The sequence below is a fragment of the Callorhinus ursinus genome, unplaced genomic scaffold (genome assembly GCF_003265705.2).
Source record: "Callorhinus ursinus isolate GAN/ISIS: 27379988/994484 unplaced genomic scaffold, GSC_fseal_2.0 scaffold76, whole genome shotgun sequence".
Classification (NCBI taxonomy): Eukaryota; Metazoa; Chordata; class Mammalia; order Carnivora; family Otariidae; genus Callorhinus; species Callorhinus ursinus.
In genome coordinates, this window is record NW_027397138.1 from 4,958,485 (window position 1) to 4,982,415 (window position 23,931).

Genomic DNA, 23,931 nt, shown 5'->3' on the forward strand with positions numbered 1-23,931 from the left:
CAAATAGCAGTTAATAAAACAATATAAAGATATAGAAGGAGATTCAAACTACATTGAAACTTTTCATTTAGCAACAATTGGACATCTATCAAAACCCTTTTGTGTCCTTGTTTGTTTTACATACTGCTGCTCAACTTACATAATTCAGGATACTAAATGTGATAGACAACTATAGATTGGTTCTTGCCACATGTATTACCTTTCCAATTGTAAAGATTGAAAGCAAAACAAAACAAACAAAAGGAAAAAAAAAAACAACTTCATTCCCAGACTTCTAGAGCTGTGATTTTGGATGTGAATCAGATCTACCAATTTAGATGTACTGGCAAAGATGTACTGGTGAAGGCAAGTGGGGAGGCAAGGTGGAAGCGAGCTTCTAGTCGCAGTCTCTTCTGGCAAGCAGGGTTATAGATACAGAAATCTAGAGGCAAATGAAGCATCTAGACTCAGTTTTCTATGTGTTCATTCCTAGCTTTATGGGTTTAAAGGCAGTGGTGGGTGACACAGCAAAAGCAACTCCTGATCTCTGGATGATAGTTCCAGCGAAGTTCCCTTGAACATGGTCACCCAGGATTTGGCAGACCCAAGATTCCCTTCCTTCTTGTGATACCTCAGGCAATATTAAGTCCTGACTGATTACTAGATTGCAACGTATAAATTTTCCCATATAGGGTTCCATGTAGTATTCTCTTTGCATAATAAAGGTCAGTAATTCTTAGAAAATTCCTCCATTGCCTTCATAACGACCTGAGTTTAAGAAAATCTTCCAACTATTGAAATTTGTAAATACCCTTTTGGTAGGCTCTTAATTGATTATTGCTGTGGGATGTACAGTGGGGAAAAATAAACTTTTATATAGTTCCATGTTAGTCATACTTAACTGTTGTTAGATGAGCTCTCTGTGGCAAAACCCTCTTTGAAAATATATGCACTGTCAGATTTCCAGGCTTTGTAAACAGAGCTAAAAACAAGAATCACCTACTAAGTGTCAAAACAATATGGACAATGGACTCACACATGAATCAACCCATACTGTATAGGGTCATTATTAGCACATTTAATGTCTTTATGTGAATAAGAAAAGGGGACACTCCCAGGGCAAAACAGATTTGAAATAGATGCACTCAGGATGGAGAAATAATAAAAGAACTTGCCTCTTCCTCTTGGTTGATAAAACTCACACCAGAGATTTCAGCTGCAATTCACCATCTTGAAGAAATGCCCCTTTACAGGGCATGACATGCAAAACTGTTCATTATGGCTCATTTCAAATGCCACAACACTGCCCAGAATATAGAAGATGCTTAAAATGCTTATTATTAACTTTGCCTTCTAAGAATCCGGCAAATGAAGTATGGTGAAAAGTGGAAAGGGTGTGCCGCATCCTCTTTCCTATGCACAAAGCCTGAGGTCTGATGCATATTTAGGCAGTGCTTGATATTTTCCTTAAAAACAGGCATATTGCTTTCAGAGTGTCTCTAGAAAGGACTACCTCCTTGAATAATGAGTCCAATGGGAAGAACATTTAATACTGTGCTTTTTCTAGTTCTCATTTCTTTTGTGTTTTCTTTGGATGGAAAATTGAGTAACTAGAACTGTGAAAGAAAAGCCAGAGCACCCTCCCTTTGAGAAGGTCATGTACTTGGGTACACCTGACCTTAGTGTGCAGCAATTAGAATTAAACATGAAATTTTATATTTGTTCCCATGATGCACACTCCCCTCCTGTGTATACAGGTGTGCATGTGTGTGTATGTCTGTTACAGTATCTGGAGAATGCAGAGAAAGAGACATCTTTTTTTTTTCACTGCAATATATATAGATCTTCTAGAATAAATCTCTCTCTCCTGATCCATTTAGCAGAACTAATTCACATGCTAGTGTCAGATGCCATTCTACTGTCATATGGTTTGCATAGTTTTTGTCAAGATGTATGAGATAATTCTTATCTTTGTACTCCTGTATGAAAGATGTAATATTTTGTTTTTCTTTGACCTATACAATGATTTTCTTCTGTTATTATATTTCAGCAGTTTGGTTATTATCTGCTCAGTGTGGTTTTCTTTCTCCTGACCCTGGCTGGAATTTGAGAAGCCTTCTGGATCTAGGAGTTGATAATTTTTTACACATTTAAAAACAAAATAATTATTATCTTCAAATATTTTTCAACTTCCTTTCTTCTTTCTGGAAATCTAACTATACATGTATTATATCATCTGATATTGTACCACTTGTAAATGAGGCTCTGTTCATTTGTACTGTTTTCTTCTCCCCTTCCTTCTTCTCCTTCCTCTTTTGTTTCGGATTTCTTCTGTTGTTGGTTTATGTGTGTTGTGTTGTTGCTATGTTGAAGGTCACTGGTATTCCTTTCTGCATGATCTACTCTTTTCTCAAATCCTTCCAGTGTATTTTTTTCATTTTCAATATTTGATTTTTCATCTCTTGAAGTTCTCGATTTCCTTTTTGTGTCTTCAGTGCCCTCATTATGTTTATATTTTAATTTAAATCTATTATCACACATTTAATAGGTTTTTTAAAGATCCTGTATCTTTAATAGTTCAAAAACTCAGAACTTCAATAGTTCGGACATTTCTGGGTGTCATTTTGATTTTAATTTCTTTCACTTATAGCTCACATTCTCTTGTTTTCTTATATATAGTAAATTTTTATTGAATATTAAATATTGTTAAAGTTGTATTTTTGAGAGTCTTATTTTTTTCTGTCTTCATTTGAAGAGTGTTGATGTTTGGGCAGTTTTTTTACTTGCAGATCAGCTTGAATGTTTTTGTGGCTTGTTTTATAGTTTATTAGGTCAGGTCTACAATAAACTTTATTCTAGGAGAAATTAGGCCTTGTACTAAGGTCTTACCATTATAAGATCTCTGTTTTTTTTTTTTTTTTTTTTTTGATGGACAACAGGTTCTCTCCCTCTTGATAGGTTAGACTTGAATGATTCCCAGACTTTTGTCAGCTCTGGATTGTTCAGCTGCTGCTCTCGGGTAGCTCTCTTCTCAGTCTCCAGTGTCTTACTCTACATAAACACAATGTGCTGTTTGACAGACTCCTCTTATCCCTTATGCAGATCGTCCTTGCTCTTCCTCTGTATGATCCCTCCAGCAGTTTTAACCTCTCCAAACTGTAATTGATGTCTTGATAATTCAGCAAAATCACTGTGTTCTTGTGTTCTTCCTCCCCATACCACCCTCAGGAAAGTGAATCATAGCATAAAACCAGAGCATTTGTAGTGTCCATTTTATTTGTCCTTTTCTGAGGAATCAGAGTCCTGTGATAACTGTTGTCCGATGGCTGTAAACAATTTTTTCCATACATTTTGTCCAGTTTTCTATTTTCTTACAGCAGAATGGCAAACCACTATCAACAACTCATCTTTAACATCCCACCCTTTGATAAAGCACTGTGATCCCCACCCATAGGTTATGTTCAATATCGTGTTCTAATATTTAAGTACCTCTTTTACTGTAGCATTGCATTCAGTGGGCATCTAATATTTATTGTTGATTGAACTGCTGGTTTCACTTTCATTTTCTGCTGTAAGCCATTTATCCATTCAGGGAATGGACAACTTAGTTTCCAGAGATTTCGATTTTAAGCAGAAATAATTGTTAGCTTGCAATATTAAATGTAGTTTTTCTCTGAAATGTTTACAAGTAGCTGCCTAAGACATACTCTGAATTTCTCAGGCTTCACCAGACTCTAAGTCAAGACAAATCTATGTTAAATTTTAACTTACAAATCTTAATAATTTCATGCCCCCTACCACTCATTTAAGAAACCTTGTCCCTTGAAGATTTACCTCCCCCAAAGTACTTCTGGAAACCTTCAAGGGGTATTTTAAACTGGTCTTCTGTTGGTTTCTGCTTATTGTTCTTCTTTAGCCTTACGGAATTCAGTTTCTCCATTGGTAGAGATAATAAATGTATACCTACTGTTTTATTTCCAGAACTAACTAGCCATTAACTCACAGTTTTGGTTGCTTGGGACACAAAAGAGTGAGAAATCTTTCCTCCGAGAGGAGTTGCGTTGTTTCTGCGCCAGCTTTAGTTAGTACTGCTGCCTTAGAATACTTCAACATAGAACTGTGTTCTTGTTACTGCTTCCTCCTAATTCCCAAGTATGACAGTACTCTCATCTAGCCACCTCCTTTTTGGGTATGATGTTTCAGGCAATTTGATACTCGATCAGATGTAGTTAGATTTTCTCGTGGCCTCTATTTTTGCCTTTCATACTTTGTGACAGGAGCATTCTTTTGTCTCTCTCTGTTAAACTTGGATAGCAGAGTCCTATAGCAGAATCTGTCTGGCACAAAATTTAGACAGGTGCCTCTTTCAGTTTATATTGTGCTAGCTTTTTCTTTCCTTTATATGCTTCCTGTATACACTAAACTAGATGGTAGGTTTGGCTGGATTCTGAGGTCATCCACTCTGCTGTTTACAGAACAAATATGCTTTTTTTCTCAGGCTCTTTCTTTTATTTCTCTAAGCATTGTTACCCATCCATACAATCTGACTTTTGTAGACGTTCTGTTACCTGACATGTTGGTATATGTGAACCTCAGGTGTTGCAAGAGTTGAAAGTCTCCTCTATAACCAGCCTCAAGGGATTCCTTAGCTCTCTACCACCATCCCTATATATCAAAGTTTTTCTAACTGTGCATATAGGCTTTATCAGTTTTTATTCCAACCTAATAAGAATGTATTATATAAGAATAATGGCCAGTTCCTAAGTGTTGGAAAATCTTTCAAAGCTGGTTTAAAATTCAAACTTAAGTTGTCTTTGGATATTATATAGCTGTGTCTTTTAATAGGAAACAACATGTATAAATGTAGCCTTAATTTATAGCTACATGATTCTTTAAATACTAATGAATAGCAAGATGGCTTCAGAAAGCCATATCCCACTTTGTGTCAAATTATAAAAAAGCTGTTTGGAATTTTGATTCATGTGTTCGTAACAATGGACACCAATGATTATACCTGGCTTTCCATCACTAATAATCAGCAACAGATTGTACAAAATATGCAGCTGCTGGGCTGCTGGGCTGGATTCCACCCAAGCACCACAGTCCTTTTTATCATGCTCTCCAACTCAGTGGCCCTTTTCCCAAGCAATTACATCAGTACTCGTCAGTTTTTCTTGGCAAATCTTATATTTTCTTTTTATCACAGGGATGATTTTTTTCCCCTTGAGATTGATAGAAATATGTTAACTGTTTATGTTTAAGACATGAAACTTTTTCATAACCAATTCATTATCTTGATCCACTTCCTTTCCAATTCTATTTTGTAAAACATTTCTAAGCACAGATGGGTGACCACCTGTCAACACGTATTGCAAAAAATGTTAAATGCACTTACCAGATCATCTCAAACCTTAGATTGCAAGATGGTATGAAAGCAATAATTGCCTTTTTTTCTGGAGCAAAAGTAAAGATATGTTTTCCAATTTGAAATGCTTTGAAAATTGATTTCATATTGCCAAGAATTCTACACACAATGTTATCACATCAACTGCGAAATAGTCCAGTTGTTTTAAACTGAATTATGGCATAAAATTTGGAACTCTTCTGAGTAGCTCTCAAAATTTTCTCTTTTATACTGAATATTCTGAAATCTTCTACTACTGAGTGCCCCTGAAATCCATGTCAGTGTACCCGAGGCCATGTAATAGATGGCTTTTTAGGAATATACATACATTATTTAATCATAAAACAAATGTGTGTGATAGTAAATGTAGGATTAGTCTACATGGTATTATAGACACATTTCTAAGAAAATATGTGATTGTTTTTAAAAATGACAGAAACGTTTACTAAGTGTCCTTTCTAGCACATTCTTCCAGGTTGTCTCCACTTTTCATTGCTTTGTTCTATTTTACAACTCTATAAAACATAGGAAACTGATAATATTGCAACAGATTTTTATTTATAGCAATGCAAATTATCCAGCGGAAAGCAGTTCATTATAGCTCTGTGGATATTGACCAATTTTGCATTTATTAAATTATTTTCAGTATTCCTTATTGCCTACATGTGTTTCTGTCCTTTGGATTCTCCGTTAATCTAGTTGTGACATATTATTGGTTCCCTCATTAATTTATAAAATTAAATACAGTTTGAAACAAACATTCATATGATAATGGTGGTTTTACTTTTGAAAATAATATTTCGATAGCTTCTAGTATAAATTTTTATTTTACTAAAGTTTGGTTATCAGTGTTTTGGTTGAATGATTTTATAATTTTTATATCAGCTTATCTATCATTTGTGCTGGTTTCACATTATCTGGGCTTATGCTTTGTCATAATCTTCCTTGCAATGGAAGATTGGAAGCTAGAAATGCCAGTAGGGGATTTTCTTGCCATTTTTATTGACATAACAGATAATGTATGTGAATCAATCATAAATATTATAGTATACTAGCTGTGGCATATCATTTTTCCTTGTCTTCGTTTTTTTTTTTTTAAATTAAATCAACAATTATATGAATCCTCTTAGGACTGAAGAAACTGACATAGTAAGAAAGTGGGCTTGGAATTCACTCAAGTCTATACTGACTCAGCTGTAGAAACTACTACTTAGAATACATTTACATTTAGTTTAAATTAAAATGTGTAAACACTTAATTGCCTACTATCAATAAGAACCACTAAACTCGGGCACTTGGGTGGCTCAGTTGGTTAAGCAACTGCCTTCGGCTCGGGTCATGATCCTGGAGTCCCGGGATCAAGTCCTATGTCAGGCTCCCTGCTCGGCGAGGGGGGTCTGCTTCTCCCTCTGACCCTCTTCCCTCTCGTGCTCTCTATCTTTCATTCTCTCTCTCTCAAATAAATAAATAAAATCTTCAAAAAAAAAGAACCACTAAACTCTGATGATACAAATATAAATTATGGTGCCTGCTCATGGGAAGCATGAAGCCTAGAACTAACAGTTGATGGTAAAGATATTCTTCTTGAGTTTAGTATTGGATAGAAACTGAACAGCTGATCTAATGCAGTTATCTAATGCATAGTTAACGTTGGATAAATTATAACTGTCACATCCTTCTATTGAAAAGTATCCAGTTAATAGGACATATTAGTGACTAACGACTCCAAAGGTAGTTATATTTGCCATATATTTGACAAAAGATTTACACAGAACACGTGGTGTATTGTATTTAGTTCATATAATAATAATTTATTCAATATTTACCAGATTATATGCATTATGTTAGTAAGTTTACAAAGATTAATATGGCATAGATTTTCCCTTTACTTGAACAAATATAAGTGTTGTTGGGTCAGGAGAGAAAAGAAACATCAATAATTAAGTATATGGAAATTCTATAGGCATTGCAAACAGAACTATGAACAAAGAATTAAGGTAGCAAACACAGAGCAATTGTGTATAGAGGTTCCACCGAGAAAGAAACTTTTGAACTGTGGCTTATGGAGGAGTCAGTTTTACTTGGTCAGAAGAAAGAGTGATGAAAATTCCAGAAAGAACACTTAGGTGTGTGTTGTCCCATGGACGCATGGATGAGTAAATAATGTCCAGACATGCAGTAAAACATGGCAGGGGAGGTATTGATGAGTCCAGATAGTTGAGGGATGGAAAGCAAAATGGAAGGGGCTGACAGTATGAAACACATCTGGGAAATTAAATTGGTCTAATTATGAAGAATTTTGTACATTGTTAAGAAAATTCACTATAGATCTTCTATAAGATGTATGAAGTAACAACACTCAGTCTGGGTTTTAAAATGTTAATAATAGATGGAATGCATAGGATCTAGTTGAGGTGGAGAGAAAGGCACCCTTTCTAGTTCTGAGCCACTCAGGTGCCCCTTTAGTTGTATATTATTTTAAAGAGGACTTTCTAGCCATGATATTGAAGTAGGTAGCATGTCTTTTTTAGAAATCTTTGAGACCCTAGTAACTGAGACTTACACCTTCCTCATGACCATCTTCCTTACCAGCTCCTTATAGACGTGTGCTTTGTAAGCATTCTATCTTAAAGCATATTCTCAGGAAAAAAAATGTATATATATGTAATTTACTCGAAGTGTGAGTTCACACAAATTCTTTATCTTTCCCATCGCATTTTGCATTTGAAATCTAATCCCTGAGTCTGAAGCTAATATTTCATTATGTGACATCCAGGATATCCATCCATAAACAAGTTGCTCCTTTTCCTGTGGCATTTCCTGTTGCAGGGCTATTATTAATTACCCTACCATCACAATAGGAAATGTCTCTACCCAAAGGCAAGGCTGATATCAGGAGATGATTGGTTATTTTTTGTCGTTTTGACATCATAGATTTCCAGAATTCAAAATTTCATAGTAGTATGCAACTTTTCATAACTACACTTTGTTCAGTGCGTTGGTGAGAAGCAATAAAGCACTTACAGGTAACTGCTGACAGGTCAAGATCTGAAGTGTTCTTTGCTACCGGAAGTGGAAGTCCCCATGAATTAACACATATTCTAGGAAAAGTAAAAGGACTGTTTGTGACCATCATTTTCCTGAAGCTAGGAACTGGGTAAATTCTATCGGATTTTAATCTTGGGATTTTTAACTTGATTTATAGCTTCACAGAATTACAAGCTCCATTTAGAAAAAGATAGTTTCAAAATGAACAGTTACAGCTTTCAGAAAGCGTTACCTGCTATATACAACAAATAGCTTAGCCAGTATTAAAAACAGGGAAATTGGTCTCCCTAAGTGTAACCAATAATCACTATTCTACAATTTACTCAACATTTACTGTAAAAAAACCTGGTTAATTGAGTTATTTTAATGCCAGAAATTTCACCTTTTTTAGATGTGCAATTCCGTATGTTCTAACAGACACACACAGTCATGTAGACGCTACCAAAGTCTACACAAAGAATATTTCCATCACCCCAAAATCTCCCTTGTGCTTCATAATCCTTCCTTGTTCCCCATCTGCAGCCCCTGGCATCCACTTAGCTGTTTTTGTCCCTATAGTTTTGTCCTTTCCTGAAGATCATATAGTAAATGGAACAATCAAGCATGTGGCCATTTGAGTGGTCTCTTTTCTTTAGCATGTTTGTGATTCACCCATGTTGCTGTATTACTGAGTAGAATTCAGGCGTATAGATGGTTCATGTCTATCCATTTCACCAATTGTACACATTTTGGTTGTTTTGAACTTTAGGGGCTTATGAATAAAGCTGCTACAAACGTTTGTGAATGGGGTATTTTGTGGATGTGTTTTCAATTACCTTGAATAAATACCTAGGAGTGATATTTCTTTTTTTAAAATTTTTATTGTTATGTTAATCACCATACATTACATCATTAATTTTTGATGTAGTGTTCCATGATTCATTGTTTGTGCATAACACCCAGTGCTCCATGCAGAATGTGCCCTCTTTAATACCCATCACCAGGCTAACCCATCCGCCCAACCCCCTCCCCTCTAGAACCCTCACTTTGTTTTTCAGAGTCCATCGTCCCTCAGGGTTCATCTCCTCCTCCGACTAACTCCCCTTCGTTCTTCCCCTCCTGCTATCTTCTTCTTCTTTTTTTTCTTAACATATATTGCATTATTTGTTTCAGAAGTATAGATCTGTGATTCAACAGTCTTGCACATTTCACAGCGCTCACCATAGCACATAACTTCCCCAATGTCTATCACCCAGTCACCCCATCCCTCCCACCACCCACCACTCCAGCAACCCTCAGTTTGTTTCCTGAGATTAAGAATTCCTCTTCAGTGAGGTCATATGATATATGTCTTTCTCTGATTGACTTATTTCACTGAGGATAACACCCTCCAGTTCCATCCACGTCCTTGCAAATGGCAAGATCTCATTTCTTTTATGGCTGCATAATATTCCATTGTGTATATATACCACCTCTCATTTATCCATTCATCTGTCGATGGACATCTTGACTCTTTCCACAGTTTGGCTATTGTGGACATTGCTGCTATAAGTATTGGGGAGCACATACCCCTTCGGATCCCTACATTTGTATCTTTGGGGTAAATACCCAGTAGTGCAATTGCTGGATTGTATGGTAGCTCTATTTTCAACTGTTTGAGAAACCTCCATAATGATTTCCAGAGTGGTTGCACCAGCTTGCATTCCCACCAACAGTGTAGGAGGGTTCCCCTTTCTCCACATCCCCGCCAACATCTGTCGTTTCCTGACTTGTTAATTTTATCCATTTTGACTGGTGTGAGGTGGTATCTCATTGAGGTTTTGATTTGGATTTCCCTGATGATGAGTGATGTTGAGCACTTTTTCATATGTCTGTTGGCCATCTGGATGTCTTGTTTGGAAAAATGTCTGTTCATGTCTTCTGCCCATTTCTTGATTGGATTATTTGTCCTTTGGGTGTTGGTTTGATAAGTTCTTTATAGATTTTGGATACTAGCCCTTTATCTGATATGTCATTTGCAAATATCTTCTCCCATTCTGTCTGTTGTATTTTGGTTTTGTGGACTGTTTCTTTTGCTGTGCAAAAGCTTTTTATCTTGATAAAATCCCAATAGTTCATTTTTTGCCCTTGCTTCCCTTGCCTTTGGCGATGTTCCTAGGAAGAAGTTGCTGCGGCTGAGGTCGAAGAGGTTGCTGCCTGTGTTCTCCTTTAGGATTTTGATGGACTCCTGTCTCACGTTTAGGTCTTTCAACCATTTGGAGTCTATTTGTGTGTGTGGTGTAAGGAAATGGTCCAGTTTCATTCTTCTGCATGTGGCTGTCCAATTTTCCCAACACCATTTGTTGAAGAGACTGTCTTTTTTCCATTGGACATTCTTTCCTGCTTTGTCAAAGATGAGTTGACCATAGAGTTTGAGGGTCCATTTCTGGGCTCTCTATTATGTTTCATTGATCTATGTGTCTGCTTTTGTGCCAGTACCATACTGTTTTGATGATGACAGCTTTGTAATAGAGCTCGAAGTCTGGAATTGTGATGCCGCCAGCTTTGCTTTTCTTTTTCAATATTCCTCTGGCTATTTGGGGTCTCTTCTGGTTCCATAGAAATTGTACAATTATTTGTTCCATGTCTTTGAAGAAAGTGGATGGTTTTTTGATGGGGATTGCCTTGAATGTGTAGATTGCTCTGGGTAGCATTTACATCTTCACAATGTTTGTTCTTCCAATCCATGAGCATGGAATGTTTTTCCATTTCTTTGTGTCTTCTTCAATTTCTTTCATGAGTCTTTTATAATATTCTGAATACAGATCCTTTGCGTCTTGGGTAGATTAATTCCTAGGTATCTTATGTTTTGGGGTGGAATTGTAAATGGGATCGACTCCTTGATTTGTCTCTCTTCTGTCTTGTTGTTGGTGTATAGGAATGCCACTGATTTCTGTGCATTGATTTTATATCCTGCTACTTTACTGAATTCCTGGATGAGTTCTAGCAGTTTTGGGGTGGAGTCCTTTGAGTTTTCCACATACAGTATCATATCATGTGCAAAGAATGAGAGTTTGACTTCCTCTTTGCCGATTGGGATGCCTTTGATTTCTCTTTGTTGTCTGATTGCTGTGGCTAGGACTTCTAATACTATATTGAATAGCGGTGGTGATAGTGGACAGCCCTGCCGCGTTCCTGACCTTAGGGGAAAAGCGCTCAGCTTTTCCCCATTGAGAATGATATTCACTGTAGGTTTTTCATAGATGGCTTTTATGTATTGAGATATGTACCCTCTATCCCTATACTCTGAAGAGTTTTGATCGAGAAAGGATGCTTTACTTTGTCAAATGCTTTTTCTGCATCTAATGAGAGGATCATATGATTCTTGTTCTTTCTTTTGTTAATGTATTGTATCACGTTGATTGATTTGCAGATATTAAACCAACCTTGCAGCCCAGGGATAAATCCCACTTGGTCATGGTGAATAATCCTTTTAATGTACTGTTGGATCCTATTGGCTAGTATTTTGGTGAGAATTTTTGCATGCATGTTTATCAAGGATATTGGTCTGTAATTCTCCTTTTTGATGGGCTCTTTGTCTGGTTTTGGGATCAAGGTAATGGTGGTCTCATAAAATGAGTTTGGAAGTTTTCCTTCCATTTCTATTTTTTGGAACAGTTTCAGGAGAATAGGTATTAATTCTTCTTGAAATGTTTGGTAGAATTCCCCTGGGAAGCCATCTGGCCCTAGGCTTCTGTTTGTTGGGAGATTTTTGGTGACAGCTTCAATTTCCTTAGGGGCTATAGGTCTGTTCAGGTTTTCAATTTCTTCCTCGTTCAATTTTGGTAGTTGATACATGTCTAGGAATGCATCCATTTCTTTCAGGTTATCTAATTTGCTGGCATAGAGTTGCTCATAATATGTTCTTATAATTGTATTTCTTTGGTGTTGGTTGTGATCTGTCCTCTTTCATTCATGATTTTGTTGATTTGGGTCCTTTCTCTTTTCTTTTTGATAAGTCTGGCCAGGGGTTTATCAATCTTTTTAATTCTTTCAAAGAACCAGCTCCTAGGTTCGTGGAACTGTTCTACTGTTCTTTTGGTTTCTATTTCATTGATTTCTGCTCTGATGTTTATTAGTTCTCTTCTCCTGTTGGGTTTAGGCTTTATTTGCTCTTTTTTCTCTAGCTCCTTTTGGTGAAGGGTTAGGTTGTATAATTGAGACCTTTCTTGTTTCTTGAGAAAGGCTTATATTGCTATATAGTTTCCTCTTAGGACTCTCTTTGCTGTATCCCAAAGACTTTGAACAGTTGTGTTTTCATTTTCATTGGTTTCCATGAATTTTTTTAATTCTTCTTTAATTTCTTGGTTGACCCATTCATTCTTTCGTAGGATGCTCTTTAGCCTCCATGTATTTGAGTTCTTTCTGACTTTCCTCTTGTGATTGAGTTCTAGTTTCAAAGCACTGTGGTCTGAAAATATGCAGGGAATAATTCCAATCTTTTTGTACCGCTTGAGACCTGATTTGTGACCTAGGATGTGATCAATTCTGGAGAATGTTCCATGGGCACTAGAGAAGAATGTGTACTCTGTTCCTTTGGGATGGAATGTTCTGAATATGTCTGTGAAGTGCATTTGGTCCAGTGTTTCATTTAAAGTCTTTATTTCCTTGTTGATCTTTTGCTTAGATGATCTGTCCATTTCAGTCAGGGGGGTGTTAAAGTCCTCCATTATTATTGTATTGTTGTCAGTGTTTTTCTTTGCTTTTGTTATTAATTGCCTTATATAATTGGCTGCTCCCATGTTAGGGACATAGGTATTTACAATTGTTAGATCTTCTTGTTGGATAGACCCTTTAAGTGATATAGTGTCCTTCTTCATCTCTTATTACAGTCTTTGTTTTAAAATCTAATTTGTCTGATATAATGATTGCCACCCCAGCTTTCTTTTGGTGTCCATTAGCATGGTAAATGGTTTTCCAACCCCTCACTTTCAATGTGGGGGTGTCTTTGTGTCTAAAATGAGTATTTTGCAGACAACATATTGATGGGTCTTGTTTTTTAATCCAATCTGATAGCCTGTGTCTTTTGATTGGGGCATTTAGCCCATTCACATTTAGGGAAACTATTGAAAGGTATGAATTTAGTGCCATTGTATTGCCTGTAAGGCGACTGTTACTGTATATTGTCTGTGTTCCTTTCTGATCTATGCTGCTTTTCGTCTCTCTCTTTGCTTAGAGGACCCCTCTGAATATTTCTTGGAGGGCTGGTTTCGTGTTTGCAAATGCCTTTAGTTTTTGTTTGTCCTGGAGCTTTTTATCTCTATTTCTATTTTCAGTGACAGCCTAGCTGGATATAGTATTCTTGGCTGCATATTTTTCTCATTTAGTGCTCTGAAGATATCACGCCCATCCTTTCTGGCCTGCCAGGTCTCTGTGGATAGGTCTGTTGCCAATCTAATGTTTCTACCATTTTACGTTACAGATCTCTTCTCCCGAGCTGCTTTCAGGATTTTCTCTTTGTCTCTGAGACTCCTAAGTTTTACTATTAGATATCGGGGTGTTGATCTATTTTTATTGATTTTTTGAGAGGGGTTCTCCGTGCCTCCTGGATTTTGATGCCTGTTTCCTTCCCCACATTAGGGAAGTTCTCTGTTATAATTTGCTCCAATATAGCTTCTGCCCCTGTCTTTCTTCTTCTTCTGGGATCCCAGTTATTCTAATGTTGTTTTGTCTATCGTATTGCTTATCTCTTGAATTCTACCCTCGGGATCCTGTAGTTGTTTATGTCTCTTTTTCTCAGCTTCTTTATTTTCCATCATTTGGTCTTCTATATCGCTGATTCTCTCTTCTGCCTCATTTATCCTAGTAGTTACTGCCCCCATTTTTGACTGCACCTCATTAATAGCCTTTTTGATTTCGGCTTGGTTAGATTTTAGTTCTTTTATTTCTCCAGAAAGGATTTCTCTAATAACTTCCACGCTTTATTCAAGCCCAGCTATTATCTTTAAAGTCAAGGTTCTGAACTCTATGTCCAACATCGTACTAATGTCCCTATTGAGTAGGTCCATGGCAGACAGTACTACCTCTTGTTCTTTTTGCTGAGGTGATTTTTTTCGTCTTGTCATTTTGTCCAGAGGAGAATAGATGAATGAGAGAACAAAATGCTAACAGATTAACAACGTCCCCAGCAAATATACTCTATACAAATCAGAAAAGACCTGAAGGCAGGGGAAAAGAAAGGGAAAGAAAGAATAAAGAAAGAGAAAAAAAAAAGAATAAGAAAAAGATTAAAAACAACAAAAACAGAACAAAACAAAAAAAACAGAATATGATCAAATATGATCAGGCTAGTGCATAGTCAGGGCCACACTCTAGATTTTGGGCATATTTTGGTCTGTTAGTAGAAAGTGCCTCCTAAAATTTTAAAGGAAGAAAGACTTATATATGTACAAAATAAGGGTTGATACAATGAAGGGATGGAAGATGACTGTAAAGATGAAAATTATGAAAGATTTTTTTAAAGGAATTGATAAGATAAGAAGTTTGAAAAAAGAAAGAAGATTAAAAAAAAAAAAGAAAAGATAGGGAGAGAATGTGATCAGGCAGGAGACTAGAACAAAGCCATACACTAGTGATTTAGGTATATTTTGATCTGTTAGAAAAAATTGTATCTCAAAATTTTAAAAGAGAGAAGAACTTATATATATATATGCCAAAAATAAGGGTAACTACTATGAAGGGATAAAATATGACTCTAAAAATGAAAAATAAAAAATGTTTTTTTAAAAAAGGGATTGATAAGATGTTGGTTGAAAAAGGGAAAAAGAAAAATTAAAAAAAAACAGTTAAAAAATTAACTTTGAAAAACTAATGAATGATGGTAAAAAAGCCATGAATTCTAAGTGCAGTGTTCCCCTAGTGCTGGAGTTCTCCCGTTCTCCTTGATCGGTAAACTTGGTCTTAGCTTGCTGGCTATTCCTGCTGATCCTCTGAGTGAGGGGCCTGTTGCCATGGTTCCCAGATTTCTTTGTGGAGGCGGAATTGCCCCGCCCTTGTCGGTCAGGGCTAAGCAATCTGCTCGGGTTTGCTCTCAGGATCTTTTGTTCCCTGCAAGCTCTCGGTAAAGCTTTGGAGGACCAGAGTGAAAATGGTGGCCTCCCAGTCTCCGCCTGGAGGAGCTGAGAACTCGGGGCCCTGCTCCTCAGTGCACCCCCAGAGATAAGCAGTCACTCCCGTTTCCCTGGTCTCCGGCCACACTCCGTGCTCACCTGGCCTATGACCAAGTGTTTCTATCTCTGGCACCCGACCCCGTGTGGAGTCTCCAAACCCAGCAGATCCTGCAGTGCGCTCCCATGCCGCTCCTCACCGGGGAGGATGGGGAGTTTCCCCAGCTCTGCCGCTTGTTGGGTCTCTGCTGGAGGAGCAGTGGCCCGACTGGGCCATGGATCACAGTTTATGGCATCCCCGCACTGAGAGCCCGTGCCTCGGCTCTGTCTCTGCAGCCGGCTTCCCTGCTCTGATACCTGGGAGCTCTGCTGCACTCAGGCACCCCCAGTTTTTCTGTGACCCCGAGGGTCCTGAGACCCCACTGTCCCAGTGAGCGTTCCACCCCCAGCTTAGCCACTGAAGCGACGTCCCTCAGTGGAGCCGGCCTCTAAAATTCTGATTTTGTGCTCCGCGGCTCTATCACTTGCCAGGAGCGGCCGACGGAGGCCCCCCTCCCCCGCCGTCTCTCCTCCCGAATATCGCCTCGGATTCACTTCTCTGCACGTCCTACCTTCCAGTAAGTGGTCGCTTTTCTGTTCAGAGAGTTGTTGCTATTCTTTTCTTCGATCTCCTGTTGAGTTCGAAGGTGTTCAGAATGGTTTGATCCCTATTCAGTTGAATTCTTGAGACCAGACGAAATCCAGGTCTCCTACTCCTCGGCTATCTTGCTCCGCCCGTAGGAGTGATATTTCTGAGTCCTCTGGTAACATTATAAGAAACTGCCAATATTATTTTCCATTTTGCATTCTCAGTAGCACCATATGAGATTTCCAGTTGCTGTACATGCTCACCAGATCTTCATATTGACAAGTGTGTGGTTATATTTCACATTGTAGTTGTGTGGTAGTATTGCATTGTGATTTTAATTTTCATTTCCCTAAGGATTAATGATATTAAGCATCTTTTTATATGCTTATTTGTTATCCTTACGTCTTTGGGAAAAAGTATCTTCTCAAATCTTTTGCTGATTTTTTAATAGTAGTTTATTATTGATTTTGAAATGTCTTTATATTTTCTCAATGAGTTCTTTATTAGATACATGTTTTGCAAATATTCTCCCCCAGTTTATAGTTAACACTTGACTTTTAATTTTCTGAATAATATCTTTGCATAAGAAGTTTTTAATTTTGATGAAGTCCAAGATATGTTTTTCTTTTATGATTTGTACTTTTTCATGTCCTATTGAAGAAATATTTGCCTAAGCAAAGGATATATTTTTCCTATATTTGTTTGGCATATGAATGCTCAGTTTTTCTTGTATCATTTGTTGAAAAGACTACCATTTTTCCATTAATTACCTTGATGATTTTGCTGAAAATCATTTTATCATATTTGTTTGGGTATATTTCTGGGCTCTACATTCTGTTTTATTGATCTATGGGCCTATTCTTTCACCAATATCATAATTTCTTGACTATTGTAGCTTTATCGTAAATCTTAAATCAGTATTATGAATCTTCCAACTTTGTTATTATTCAAAGTTTTTATTCTTTTGCATTTTATATACCTTTTAAAGTTAGCTTTTCCACCTCAAAAAAAAAAAAACCTGTTGGAATTTTTTTGGGATTGTGCTGAATATGTACTTCTAGTTATCGGAGTCTACATTTGTATATATGCAATGATGAAGTGTATGTAAATATTGCATGGTTTTGGTGCTATTTTAGATTTTACTTTGAAAAATTATTTCCAGTTGTTTATTGCCTGCATATAGAAATATTATTGATTTTTATAGTTGATCTTGTATACTGAATTCTTACTAAATTCACTTTTTAGTCCCATTAACTTTCATTTCTATAGACTTTTTGGGGTAATCTAGGTAGGCAATCAAGTCACTTAATTTCTTCCTTTTCTATATATATGACATTTATTTATTTTTATTCTTTTTGCACTGACTGGTTAGGACATCTATTATGATGCTAAATAGGACTGATAGGGTGCACATCCATTCTTCGTTCCCAATTTGCAATAGTTTTTTGTAGATATTTTATCAGGATTACTAAGTTCCTTTCTATTTCTAGTTCGCTTTGTGTTTCTATCATGAATGGGCATTGAATTTCATGAGTACTTTTTTTTTGCATATTTTAGATTATCATATGTGTTTTCCTCCTTAGTCTGTTGATATGGTGAATTATACCCACTGATTTTCAGCTATTTAACCAAACTTGAATTCCTTGAATAACTACCCTTTACACACTTGGCTATGTAGTATGCTATTCTTTTCATTTCTTGTGGGATTGGATTTGCAAATCCTTTTAATGAGGATTTTTATGTTCATATGAATAAACGACATTGATCTGTAGTATCTTTTGTAATATCTCTGTCCTGTAATTTTAGTGTTAAAAAATGATAGCATTGAACAGTTAGTTCAGAAGTGTTCCCTATATTAATTTTTGGAAAATTTTGCTTATAGTTGGTATTATATTGTCCTTAAATGTTTGGTAGAATTTTCTTTATTGGAGAAACTTAAAATGCCAATTACTTCAGTAGATATATAACTATCCAAGTTATAAATGTCTTCCTGAATGAGCATTGGCATTTTGTGTCTTTTAAGGAATTTGTCCATTTGTCTTAGTTGATGAATTTATGGGCATAAAGTTGTTCTAATATTTACATATTATGCTTTAATGTCAATGGACTCATTAGTGATACACACTCTATCCTGATATTGGTATTTGTATTTTTTTCTTGTTCAGTGTAACTAGATTTATTAATTGGTTGATCTGTTAGAAAAAGGTTTTGCTTCATTCATTCATTTCTTTATTCATTTCTGCTTTTTATTATTTTTTTCTGTTTGCTTTGATTTTAATTTTATCTGCTTTTTCTAGTTTCTTAAATTGAAAGTTTAATTTGTCTGAGACATCTAATCTTTTCTAACGTAAGCATGCAGTACTATAGATTTCACCCAAAGCAATGCTTTAGATAGATCCCACAAATTCTGGTATGTTGTATTTTTATTTCCATTTAACTCAAAATATTTCTTAATGGATTTTTTTCTTTGACCATGGGTCATTTATGGCATGTTTCTTTTAAATTCCCAAATATTTGGAGATTTCCTAGTCATCTTCCTGCTATTGAGGTTTAGTTAATTCTATTGTGGTCCCAGATATATTTTATAAGACTTCAGTTCTTTTAAATGTGTTGAAGTTTGTTTATGCCACAAATATGGTCTACCTTGGTGAGTTTCCCATGTGCACTTGAAAAGAATGGATATTCTACTTTTCTTGCTTTCTATAAATATCTGCTTAGTCAAGTTATTTCACAGTGGTGTTCAGATCTTCTCTATACTTAATGATTTCTGTCTACTTGTTCAGTTGATTACTAAGGGAAGAGGATTCAAATCTTCAACCATAAATGTGGATTTATCTGTTTTATTTCTTTTATATCAGTTTTTATTTTACATATTTGTAAGCAAATATTCCACTGTTAGTTTCATGCATACTATATTCCTTTTTAATATTTCAAGTGTTACAGAGTGATTTAGTGGTTTCAAAACATTTTGTGCAGACATTTCATAAATTTTACATGAGATTATTATTTTCACTGAAATCTCATTGTGCTCATAAATATATATTTTACCTATATTTAAATATAAATATAGGTATACCATACTACCTAATTTACTCAGTTTCTATTTTTTTGAGTATGATTGACACACAATATTATATTAATTTCAGGTGTACAACTTAGTGGTTTGACAAGTTCATACATTATGCTGTGATTACCACGAGTGTAGCTACCATCTATCCCATTGCATCACTATTACAATATCATTTACTGTATTCTTTATATTCTGCTTTTTATTCCCATGATTTTCTCATTCCATATCTGGAGGCCTGTGTCTCCTTCTCCCCTTCACCAATTTTTCCCAATCCCCCACCTGCCTCCTCTCTGGCAACCATCAGTTTGTCCTTTGTATTTATAGTTCTGATTCTGCTTTTTGTTTTTTTTTATTCTATTTTTTATTCCATTTATGAATGATTTCGTATGGTATTTGTCTTTCTACATCTGACTTATTTCACTTAGCATAATACCCTCATGTTGTCTCAAATGGCACAAATTTCATTCTTTTTTATGGCTGTGTGATAGGCCATTGTATATATATACCACATTTTCCTTATCCATTCATCTATTGATGGACAGTTTGGTTGCTTCCATATCTTAACTATTGTAAATGATGCTGCAATAAACATAAGGGTACATATATCTTTTCAAGATAGTGTTTTCATTTTCCTGGAGTAAATACCCAATTGTGGAATTACTGGATCATATGGTATTTCTATTTTAAATTTTTTAAGGAAACTCCATAATGTTTTCCACAGTGGATATACCAATTTACACTACCACCAACAGTGCATGAGGATTTCTTTTTCTCTACATCCCCGCCAATGCTTGTTGTTTCTTGTCTTCTTGGTTTTAGCCATTCTAACAGGTGAGGTAATATCTCATTGTGGTTTTGCTTTGCATTCCCCAGATGATTAGTGATGTTGAACATCTTTTCCTCTGTAGGCCTTCTGTATGTCTTCTTTGGAAAAATATCTCTTTAGGTCCTCTCCCCATTTTGTAATCACGTTTTTTTTGTTGTTGTTGTTGCTCACTTGTTTGTTTTTGATGTTGAGTTGTTGGAGTTCTTTATATATTTTGGATACTAACCCTTTATCAGATATGTCATTTGCAAATATCTTCTCTTATTCTCTAGATTGTCTTTTGGTTTTGTTGATGGTTTCCTTTGCTGTTCTTAAGCTTTTTATTTTGATGTAGTCCTGATAGTTTATTTTTGCTTTTGTTTCTCTTGCCTTAGGAGACATATGTAGAAAAATGTTGCTATAGCTCATGTCAGAGAAATTACTGCCTGTGTCCTCTTTTAAGATTTTTATGGTTTCGGGTCTCACATTTAGGTCTTCAATGCATTTTCAGTTTGTTTTTGTATATGGTGTTAGAAAGTAGTCCAGTTTCATTCTTTTACATGTAGCTGTCCAGTTTTCCCAGCACCATTTATTGAAAAGACTATCTTATCTACATTATCTATTCTTTCCTCCTTTGTCAGAGATTAATTGACCTTTTAATTGTGGGTTTGTTTTGGGGATTTCTATCCTGTTCTATTGATTGATATGTCCCATTTTTGTGTTAGTTACATACTGTCTTGATTACCACAGCTTTGTAGTGTACTTTGAAATTTGGAATTGTGATACCTCCAGCTTTGTTCTTTCTCAGAATTGCTTTGGCTGTTCATGGTCTTCTGTGGTTCCATACAAATTTTAGTATTATTTGTTCTATTTTTGTGAAAAATGCTGTTGGTATTTGGATAGGGATTGCATTGAATCTGTAAATTGCTTTGGGTAATATGGACACTCTAACAGTATTAATTCTTCCAATCCATGAACATGGAGTATCTTTCCCTTTGTGTCATCTTCAGTTTCTTTGATCAGTGTTTTATATTTTTCAGTCTTTTACCTTCTTGGTGAAGTTTATTCCTAGGTATTTTATTTGTTTTGGTGCAAATGTTTGTTTTGTTTGTTTTATTTGTAAATGGTGTTGTTTTTTAAAATTTCTCTTTCTGTGACTTTGTTGTCAGTGTACTGATTTCTGGGTATTAATTTTGTATCCTTGCACTTTACTGAATTCATTTATTATTTCTAGTAGTTTTTTGGTGGAATGTTTAGGATTTTCTATGTAGAGTATCATGTCATCTGCAAATAGTGACAATTTAACTTCTTCCTTAACAATATAGATGCCTGTTAGTTGTTTTTCTTGTCTCATTGCTGTGGCTAGGACTTCCGGTACTGTGCTGAATAAAACTGGCAAGAGCAGACATCCTTGTCTTGATCCTGATCTTAGAAAGCTCTCAGTTTTTCACCATTGAAGATGATATTAGCTGTGGGGTTTTCATTGATGGCCTTTTTATGTTGAGGTATGTTCTCTCTCCTATTTGTTAAGAGTTTTTTATCATGATGTTGAATCTTGTCAAATTCTTTTTCTGCTTCTATTGAGATAATCATATGACTTTTATCTTTCCTTTTGTTGATGGTGGCATATGGCCTTGATTGATTCGTGAATATTGAACCATCCTTGCATCCCTGAAATAAATCCCACATGATCGTGGTGAATGATCTTTTTAATGTATTGCTGTATGTGGTGTGCTAATATTCTGTTGAGGAGGTTTTCATCTGTTTTAATCAGGGATATTGGCCTGTAGTTTTCTTTTTTTGTGTTATCTTTGGTTTTCTTATCAGGGTAATTCTTGCCTTATAGAATATATTTGGAAGCCTTCAGCCTTCTTCTATTTTTTGCAATAGTTTGAAGAGAATAAGTATTAACTCTTCTTTAAATGTCTGGTAGTATTCAGTTCTGAATCCATCTGGTCCTGGACCTTAATTTTTGAGTAGTGTTTTGATTTCCAATCAGCTTTGTTGTTTGTAATGGGTAACAAATTCAGATTTTCTATTTCTTCCTGGTTCAATTTTGGAAGATTGTATATTTTTAGGAATTTATCCATGTCTTCTAGGTTGTCCAGTTTGTTGGCATATAAGTTTTCATAATATTCTCTTATAATCATTTATATTTCTGTTGTATCAGTTGTTACTTTTCCTGTCTCATTTTAGTAAGCATTCAAGTAGCAATGGATACAGAATTATTTGAAAATGTTTTATTTCTGGCTTGTTAGTATTAGAATTGTTAGTATTAGAATTGCATAGCATACAGGTCTTTTGTTAGTATTAGAATTGTTAGTATTAGAATTGCATAGAATACAGGTCTTTTGTTAGTATTAGAATTGTTAGTTACACAGCAATGGATAATCCAGATAGAGTGATATACTATTTTGAAATATTAATTGTAGTTTTTTCTGTATTTTGCTATCTGAATTCCCCCATGCTACTTCCCCAGTTTTCTTATTCAAAAATCATTCATTATAACACATTTTCTTTTCCAAATAAACATTAATTTATAAAGTTCATTTATTAATTTATTTTTTAGTTTTAATTTCAGTATAGTTAACATACAGCATTATATTAGTTTCATTGCACAATATAGTGTTCCATTTAAAAACTCATTGTAATTTAAAAGTTTTTTGAATCTATAGGAAATTTTGTGAGATTACATTTTTTAAATTCTAGGTCTAGACTCTGGTGAGTAATAAATCAATCCATTTGAGAACAGAAATCTTTTAGAGTAGAATTTTTTTGTCCATGTGCCTACCATATTCACCAAGTTTAAATGAACTTGTCATTTTATTCAGGACTTCTTGAATATTTAGGGCATTTAATAATGTAAATATGAACATGAGCAACTAAAAAGTCTGTTGATTGGTTGATTCATTCTTTCTTTCCTTCCTTCCCTCTCTCTCTCACAATCTCTCCCTCTCCCTCCCCTCTCCTTTCTTCCTTTCTTCCTCCTTTCCTCCCCCTCCCTCCCTTCCTTCTTCCCTCCTTCTCTGTCTCTTTCTTTCTCTTTCTTTCTTCCGTTCTTTCTTTCCTAGATGTTTTATTTTCATTCAGATTGTATTGATTTCTGGGTGTTCTGATGTCCTTTTGGGCTAACTACGTTTGCATGACTATCAATATTCAGATGCCAAAGATAATATTTAAAAGGATGATGTACTTTTCTAAACACTTCCTGTATTAGATATTCTAGGTACAAGCTCATTGTTTCTAAAATTCTTTATCTGTATTGACCTTGAATGCATTATTTGGTCTTTTCTCTGAAAAGGATGTTGAAGAAAGAAAAAGAAATCATAAATGAAAGAGAAAAATTAAAAAAAACTGTAGCATTATCCCTATCATTCACTTCTCATCTTCTTTATTGCCTCTTCTCTGCTTCTTCTATTTACCTGACTTACTTTCAGTTCCTAGAAGTCACCGGGCTGAGTCATACTTCCATGCACTTTATTGCCTCTTCTCTGCTTCTTCTATTTACCTGACTTACTTTCAGTTCCTAGAAGTCACCGTGCTGAGTCATACTTCCATGCACTTTATTGCCTCTTCTCTGCTGCTTCTATTTACCTGACTTACTTTCAGTTCTTAGAAGCACCATGCTGAGTCATACTTCCATGCACTTTGTACCTAATTCTTGCACTGCTTACAATATTCTTCACAAATCACCACGAGCCCTATCTCCATCTATAGAGCTATTCTTCTTTTTACAAATTTAAATCAGGTGTAGCCACCTTATGACACCTATCCTGATGTTCTCCTTGGAAATGTCCTCATTTGTGTCTCACACATTTCCCAAAGGGTTCTATCAGTTTACCTATAACTGTTTCATATTTCCAGTATAAAATC